Here is an 8,849-nt window from a genome sequence, read left to right on the forward strand (position 1 = left end):
TTATTTTTATGTTTCACAATACATTTGACACTGGAATATTGTTGCACATATTTTTAAATAAGTATTTTAACACTGCATAGATTTTTGGAGTTTTAACAATATACATGCTATTGTTTTAAACATTTGCACACAAAGATTTTTGCCATGTGGTACATATGTTTCACATGTCTCTATTTGGATATGTTACACTTTTTATGTTGTATAAAAGCATCTGCTAAATATTGTAAATGTAAATCCACATATTTTCAACCTAATTTTTAAGGGTTCAATATTAAATGAAAGACTTGTTGCATTTCTGCATACATGTTGGTTTAAAGTAATGCTTTATTAAAATATAGACTTCCTGATTTATGCCACTACAAAGTTGAGTTTTTCTACATATTTGTACCTGTCAATTTTTGACACAACACCTTATTTTACATATTGTTACCTGTGGATTATTGATGCTTTGACACTACATACCATGACATTATGTTTTACTTTTTATTTAAAAGTGCTGGGTATTATATTAAAGACTTTGACAGACTGTAATGTTTATGTCATCAACAGCCTTGTTTAATTAAGGGGTTAATCCATGCTTTACTATATTTTTGGGCTGGGTAATGCCAAAATATATTGCATGTTTACAAAGCAGTAGAAGTACCATTTTGAATATCCTAGAGACTACATTTTTACAGTTAAAATGGGCTTGTTTTGTTTTCCCACCTGCATGGCATTGACACAATAGTGTGTCTTTTCGTAGTCTTGGGTTTTAAGAAAAAAAAAAACTATGATTTTGTCATTGCATTGTCATATTCTAACAGTTATAAAATAGTCAAACATGTCTTCTGTTTGTAGTGAAAATACTTCATGCAGTAGTAGACAGAAATCACAAAGGTGGTTAAAGTTAGGATATGTCTCAACACTGCCAACAAGTGATCTGGAGATTATTTATGTTTTATTTTTCCTATAACAGCCTTAAACTGTTTACAAGTGTGGACTCCATAAAACGTTTGCATTAATAGTTTTTTTTAAACATTCACCTAACTAATATTAACTATGAATAGTTTGCAGACGAACTAGCCTAAAAATTTCATTTCAGGTCACAATTCCTGAGAAGCTCTAATTTTCCTGATCTTTGCTTCAGAGCGCCTGAAACATTCAACAAGTCCCAACACGCCCCTATAGGCAAGTTCAAAGAATAAAGCAGACAAGAAAAGAAACTGTAGCGTCTCCACCAGGTGCATAGAATTACAGTTTAGTGTTTGTTCTGCATTCATGGTAAACTACAGTTTAACTATTTATGAATACGTGTGTACATAATTATTTCACGCAGTTTTAATGTGTTTTGCAATGCAGCCTGTAAACTTGTGTTTATTCAGCTGTCATTTTACATGACACAGTGCTGCTGTAAATGTATTAATATTTTACATTCAACAATGCTGTTTTCAAAAACCATTTTAATCGCGTATGTTTTTTTACAATTAATATGAACCAAAGAATCTTTAAAAACACTATATTCTTTAAAGTATAGACTTTAAACAGGAACCCATCTATTTTAAATTAAGCTTTAAATACTTCTATTAAAAAAACATTTAAAGAATAAAAAATGTGCATTAAGATGCGATATTTAAGGTGTAAACCACTTTTACTACCAAATATGTACACCTCCCATAGATAAATCAGTGCAATAATTAATGAATTATGATTCATTGGGGTATAATATGGTTCTACGTGTTTACTAATATAAATGAAGTTTAATGGCTCAATTCAAATTCGTGAGTTGTGCATGTCTAGACCAAGTGTGTGTGTGTGTGTGTGTGTGTGTGAGTAATGAATGCTAAACACAGAAGAGTGGGGGTAGCTTCCCTGCAAGTCTGAGTCATAAAGAAGAACCGACTCTTTTATCTGAGGTTTAAAACTTCTTTAACATCTTGAACTGATTCACTTTGCTTTTATGCGCTGATTAGACAAAGGCGTTTTTTCAAGCGTGTTCGTTTGTAAGCAAGGACTGAAAAGTATAGACTAAACATGCATTTAGTTTTTGCAACTATAACATTTATTTGGCATTATTTCATTTTACTTACCCAACAGACTGAAGAACACGTGTTTGTATACCGACATGATAGACATATTTAATGCACACATGTATTTTAAAAAGGTTTAAACATAACCTCTCACATTGTGTTCAATAGTTTGAGACTTGTTGCTGAGGCATGTCCCAAGATAAATAAAGAAATGTAGAAATAAAAAAGCCTCATAGATTAGTAATTATTCTAACTGAGATGTAGACTCTAGGCTTGTATGGTGCTTTGAAGCAAAATAATTAGGTAAATAAAATACAAATTAACTGTGAAAAATCTGAACATATTTAATGTGTTAAAACCCTACACAGCTGTTTAAATAATATGTTAGGCATTTTTGCCTAACATTCAAAAGTACAAAAATGTCAGGATGTGCTACTGATTATGTATAAGCCCTTTAAATGTAAAATAAATAAATAAAAAGCTTAAAAACAACTGTGTGGCCGCTCAGGTGGCGCAGCGGTAAAGAACGCTAGCTCACCAGAGTTGGGGTTTCGAATACATCATATTGAATCTCATCTCTGCCTTTCCGACTAGGCTGGGCGGCTGCATGAACAACGATTGGCTGTTGTTCAGGGTTAGGGGGTAAAAAGTCGGATCATAGGTCCTCGTAACTGGTGCGACTGCGGCCCCTGCTGGCTGACTGATGGCGCCTGCACAGGGCTGAGGAATAATGCTGATGGGGGTGTGGCCCTCCGTGCACAGTGCCTGTCAAGTATATGAACTAGACTTGTGCAGGTGAAAAATGCAGTCTGTACTGACTGTGCGTACCGGAGGGGGTGCATGTCAGTTGAGAGGCGTCCTCAGTCAGCGGTGAGGGGTCGAATCAGTATAGCCGTATTCAGTGTAATTGGACACGACTAGACTGGGGGATATAAATTGGGGGGAAAAAGAGGGGAAAAAAACAACAACTGTGTGACTGTTTAGCAAGTGTTCACAGACTGGACTGAACAATGAAGATCTCCTCCAGGCCACTCAAGAAGGATGGGTCCTTGCTGAGTCTTGTTCCTCTCAAGGTTTCTTCCTGTAATTTTAAGGGAGTTTTTCCTTGCCACTGTCGCCCTCGGCTTGCTCAATAGGGGTTTTTGGTCCTGGATTCTGTAAAGTTGATTTGGGACAATGTTCATTGTAAAAAGCGCTATATAAATGAGTCTGACTTGACTTGATACACATAACCTATTCTGTACAATACCTGCACATCTGGACATTATATATTTATTCTAATTCTAAACTGAAACGTTATATGCCGGAATAATACTTAAAACATTTACATTAACGGACTTAGTAGATTATACTTTAATGCTGTATATCTGGTTTTTGCATTGCTGCACCTTATTCTTTTTTTATATCTCCACTGCTGAAAAAAAAAAAACCTATGCTGCTAACTGCATATCAGAATATGTTTTTCTACCTTACCCATCGTTTACTCAGTACCATGCACTGACCAACACTTGTCTCTAGTCTTGTCTTCCTTAATTACTCTTTAGATTAGAAATGTCTTTTTTTTTAAATTTATTTTAGGCCTTTTTTGTATTTATTGTACTGTTGTTTATCTGCACTGTGTACTGCACTGTCTTGCACTTTTGTTCTGTGTTGCACCCTGGTCCTGGAGGAACGTTGTTTCGTTTCAATATGTACTTGTATAAAGCTGAAATGATAATAAAGCCTCTCTTAAAGTACTGTAGTATGCTGGGGCATTGGTAGCTTCACTGTGGGTTAGCAGTACATCATGGACACATTGCCTCTTCTGATGTTAATAGTTATGTTGCAAAGACTTGTGGGTAGTCTACCCTTTTCAGGGCAGCCTTTTTTTTTCTTTTTTCTTTTTTCTTTCTTTAGGGGGGTGACTGATCATGGTGCTTGAAAACAGGTTCTGTGGTTGGTATCCTTGGTACTTGATTTGTTATATTACAATACAACGTAAAAAAGCTACATTTTATGTTTTACTGTTTTATTCTGTACAAAAATAGTATGTTAACATGCATTAAAACATTCACGTTGTGCCACCAAACACACACAGGTCATTACAAATGCACAATTGGAAATCTAAACCTGCTTTACCTCATTAGAAACATAAATTATATGTAAACTAAATTTAAGAGGAGGGCTTGTAATGCTCCAATTTGTTAAGACAATTGTAAATTCACAATTGCATCAAGAAACACTACAACACTAGAATAATCTTAAATGAAGGAATTGTGTGTTTTTAAATGGCCATGTTAGAGTTATTACAGTGGAAAGATGCTTAGACCTGATAGTGTGTGTTTAAAGATATCACCACAATGCTAGTCTTTAATTTGAGAGGCTGTTGTTGTTTAAATGGCTGTTTCAGAATTGATTTTAAAATAAGAAACTAGATAAAACCAGGCATTGATTAACGTGGAGATTGTGACGTGTGGTCAGACAACAGTAGGGTGACAGAAAACCTACCACCAGGCTAAGCAACTAATACTCACTCTAAATGTGCTAAATCACTGATGATTGTGAGCTGTTTCATGGCTAATAGCTAATATAGCCCAGAAGAATATAAGACAGTCTCATGAATTGTAGTACTCATGAAATCAAGCTCCATTATATTGTTTTATCTTTTTATTGCCCTCTCGTGTCTGGCTCTGGAAACTACAGTAACAATGTCTGTAGGCAGAATTGAGTCAATTATCTAATTTATAAAATGCAGACATACAGCATTTTTCTATTGAGTACGTTTGTCCTGCTGCAAGATAAACGTGGTTTAAGATTTCTTTGTACATTAGAAACACTCTGTTACTCTGTTACAAAAAACCTTCTGATTAAATTATTAAATGGTGTGTTCTAAATTACTTTTATTTTCAAATATTTTTATTCATTTATTACAAATGAAAGATCCCCAACTATTTCATTGATCAATTTAATTGAATTAAAATGTAATTAAATTAAAATAAATACATTTGATATCTGCATCACACTCTTCATGTTTACCACAGTGTTACAACATTACTGTGTTCATATTAATTACAATTTTAAAGCATTTGGGAACTGGGGATAATGTACAACCCCAATTCCAATGAAGTTGGGACGTTGGGTAAAACATGAATAAAAACAGAATACGATGATTTGCAAATCCTTTTCAACCCATATTCAATTGAATACACTACAAAGACAAGATATTTAATGTTCAAACGGATAAACTTTATTTTTTTTTTTGCAAATATTCACTCATTTTGAATTTGATGCCTGCAACACGTTCCAAAGAAGTTGGGACAGAGGCAACAAAAGACTGGGAAAGTTGAGGAATGCTCAAAAAACACCTGTTTGGAACATTCCACAGGTGAACAGGTTAATTGGAAACAGGTAAATGTCATGATTGAGTATATGAAGGGAGCATCAACGAAAGGCTCAGTCGTTCACAAGTAAGGTTCACCACTTTGTGAACAACTGCGTGAGCAAATAGTCCAACAGTTTAAGAGCAACGTTTCTCAATGTGCAATTGCAAGGAATTTAGGGCTTTCATCATCTGCAGTCCATAATATCATCAAAATATTCAGAGAATCTGGAGAAATCTGTGCAAGTAAGCGGCAAGGTCGAAAACCAACATTCAATGCCCGTGACCTTCGATCCCTCAGGCGGCACTGCATTAAAAACCGACATCATTCTGTAATGGATATTACCACATGGGCTCAGGAACACTTCAAAAAACCATCGTCAGTGAACACAGTTCGTCGCTCCATCTACAAGTGCAAGTTAAAACTCTACCATGCAAAGCAAAAGCCATATATCAACAACACCCAGAAACATCGCCGGCTTCTCTGGGCCCGAGCTCATCTGAGATGGACTGACGCAAAGTGGAAAAGTGTCCTGTGGTCTGACGAGTCCACATTTCAAATTGTTTTTGGAAATCATGGACGTCGTGTCCTCCAGGCCAAAGAGGAAAAGGACTGTCCGGATTGTTATCAGCGCTAAGTTCAAAAGCTAGCATCTCTGATGGTATGGGGGTGTGTTAGTGCCCATGGCATGGGTAAGTTGCACATCTGTGAAGGCACCATTAATGCTGAAAGGTACATACAGGTTTTGGAGCAACATATGCTGCCATCCAAGCAACGTCTTTTTCAGGGACGTCCCTGCTTATTTCAGCAAGACAATGCCAAGCCACATTCTGCATGTGTTACAACAGCGTGGCTTCGTAGTAAAAGTGTGCGGGTACTAGACTGGCCTGCCTGCAGTCCAGACCTGTCTCCCATTGAAAATGTGTGGTGCATTATGAAGCGCAAAATACGACAACGGAGACCCCAGACTGTTGAGCAACTGAAGTTGTACAGTGTATCACAAAAGTGAGTACACCCCTCACATTTCTGCAAATATTTTATTATATCTTTTCATGGGACAACACTATAGACATGAAACTTGGATATAACTTAGAGTAGTCAGTGTACAACTTGTATAGCAGTGTAGATTTACTGTCTTCTGAAAATAACTCAACACACAGCCATTAATGTCTAAATAGCTGGCAACATAAGTGAGTACACCCCACAGTGAACATGTCCAAATTGTGCCCAAAGTGTCAATATTTTGTGTGACCACCATTATTAGCACTGCCTTAACCCTCCTGGGCATGGAATTCACCAGAGCTGCACAGGTTGCTACTGGAATCCTCTTCCACTCCTCCATGATGACATCACGGAGCTGGTGGATGTTAGACACCTTGAACTCCTCCACCTTCCACTTGAGGATGCGCCACAGGTGCTCAATTGGGTTTAGTCCATCACCTTTACCTTCAGCTTCCTCAGCAAGGCAGTTGTAATCTTGGAGGTTGTGTTTGGGGTCGTTATCCTGTTGGAAAACTGCCATGAGGCCCAGTTTTCGAAGGGAGGGGATCATGCTCTGTTTCAGAATGTCACAGTACATGTTGGAATTCATGTTTCCCTCAATGAACTGCAGCTCCCCAGTGCCAGCAACACTCATGCAGCCCAAGACCATGATGCTACCACCACCATGCTTGACTGTAGGCAAGATACAGTTGTCTTGGTACTTCTCACCAGGGCGCCGCCACACATGCTGGACACCATCTGAGCCAAACAAGTTTATCTTGGTCTCGTCAGACCACAGGGCATTCCAGTAATCCATGTTCTTGGACTGCTTGTTTTCAGCCAACTGTTTGCTGGCTTTCTTGTGCGTCAGCTTCCTTCTGGGATGACGACCATGCAGACCGAGTTGATGCAGTGTGCGGCGTATGGTCTGAGCACTGACAGGCTGACCTCCCACGTCTTCAACCTCTGCAGCAATGCTGGCAGCACTCATGTGTCTATTTTTTAAAGCCAACCTCTGGATATGACGCCGAACACGTGGACTCAACTTCTTTGGTCGACCCTGGCGAAGCCTGTTCCGAGTGGAACCTGTCCTGGAAAACCGCTGTATGACCTTGGCCACCATGCTGTAGCTCAGTTTCAGGGTGTTAGCAATCTTCTTATAGCCCAGGCCATCTTTGTGGAGAGCAACAATTCTATTTCTCACATCCTCAGAGAGTTCTTTGCCATGAGGTGCCATGTTGAATATCCAGTGGCCAGTATGAGAGAATTGTACCCAAAACACCAAATTTAACAGCCCTGCTCCCCATTTACACCTGGGACCTTGACACATAACACCAGGGAGGGACAACGACACATTTGGGCACAATTTGGACATGTTCACTGTGGGGTGTACTCACTTATGTTGCCAGCTATTTAGACATTAATGGCTGTGTGTTGAGTTATTTTCAGAAGACAGTAAATCTACACTGCTATACAAGCTGTACACTGACTACTCTAAGTTATATCCAAGTTTCATGTCTATAGTGTTGTCCCATGAAAAGATATAATGAAATATTTGCAGAAATGTGAGGGGTGTACTCACTTTTGTGATACACTGTACATCAAGCAAGAATGGGAAAGAATTCCACCTACAAAGCTTCAACAATTAGTGTCCTCAGTTCCCAAACGCTTATTGAGTGTTGTTAAAAGGAAAGGTGATGTAACACAGTGGTAAACATGCCCCTGTCCCAACTTCTTTAGAACGTGTTGCAGGCATCAAATTCAAAATGAGTGAATATTTGCAAAACACAATAAAGTTTATCCGTTTGAACATTAAATATCTTGTCTTTGTAGTGTATTCAATTAAATATGGGTTGAAAAGGATTTGCAAATCATTGTATTCTGTTTTTATTCAAGTTTTACACAACGTCCCAACTTCATTGGAATTGGGGTTGTAAAGTTTTTCTCCAACTTTATCTTTGCGTAATAGAGTTTCAGGTTAATTTACGGTTCAAGGTTCATGCACAATAAATTAAGGTTTGCAGCCGTGCCCTACACAGACTGAGATTTCTCAAGATTTCTTTAATCATTTCACAATAATCTGCAAAAATGCTAAATTAATTGCAGTCATGATACCTTCGCCTGTTAACAATTTACCTGCTTATAGTGGAATGTTAGAAAACAGTGTAACTTTAATATGCTACAAACCTTTCACTCATATTTTGCCCCTTGACATATTTTGCCCCTGTCAAGAAACACAGATTCCTGTTTTTCTTGATTCTTGTCTGGAAACTGAGTTTGTATATTCATGTGTATATGTATAAAAAAATGCTAGATTTTTTGTGAGACATTTTACTATATCATTTTTTACTAAATGCAAAAAAGCACCCCTTGTTTATTCAACAGAATTTTATTATTTAGTACTTCTTAATAAAAATAATACATTACTTTCATTTTGTAGCATGGGCTTCTAATTCCTTGTAAGTGATAAAGATTGACTGTATTTGGTCTCAATGCCATATTA

This window comes from Trichomycterus rosablanca, chromosome 3, assembly GCF_030014385.1.
Source record: "Trichomycterus rosablanca isolate fTriRos1 chromosome 3, fTriRos1.hap1, whole genome shotgun sequence".
Lineage (NCBI taxonomy): Eukaryota > Metazoa > Chordata > Actinopteri > Siluriformes > Trichomycteridae > Trichomycterus > Trichomycterus rosablanca.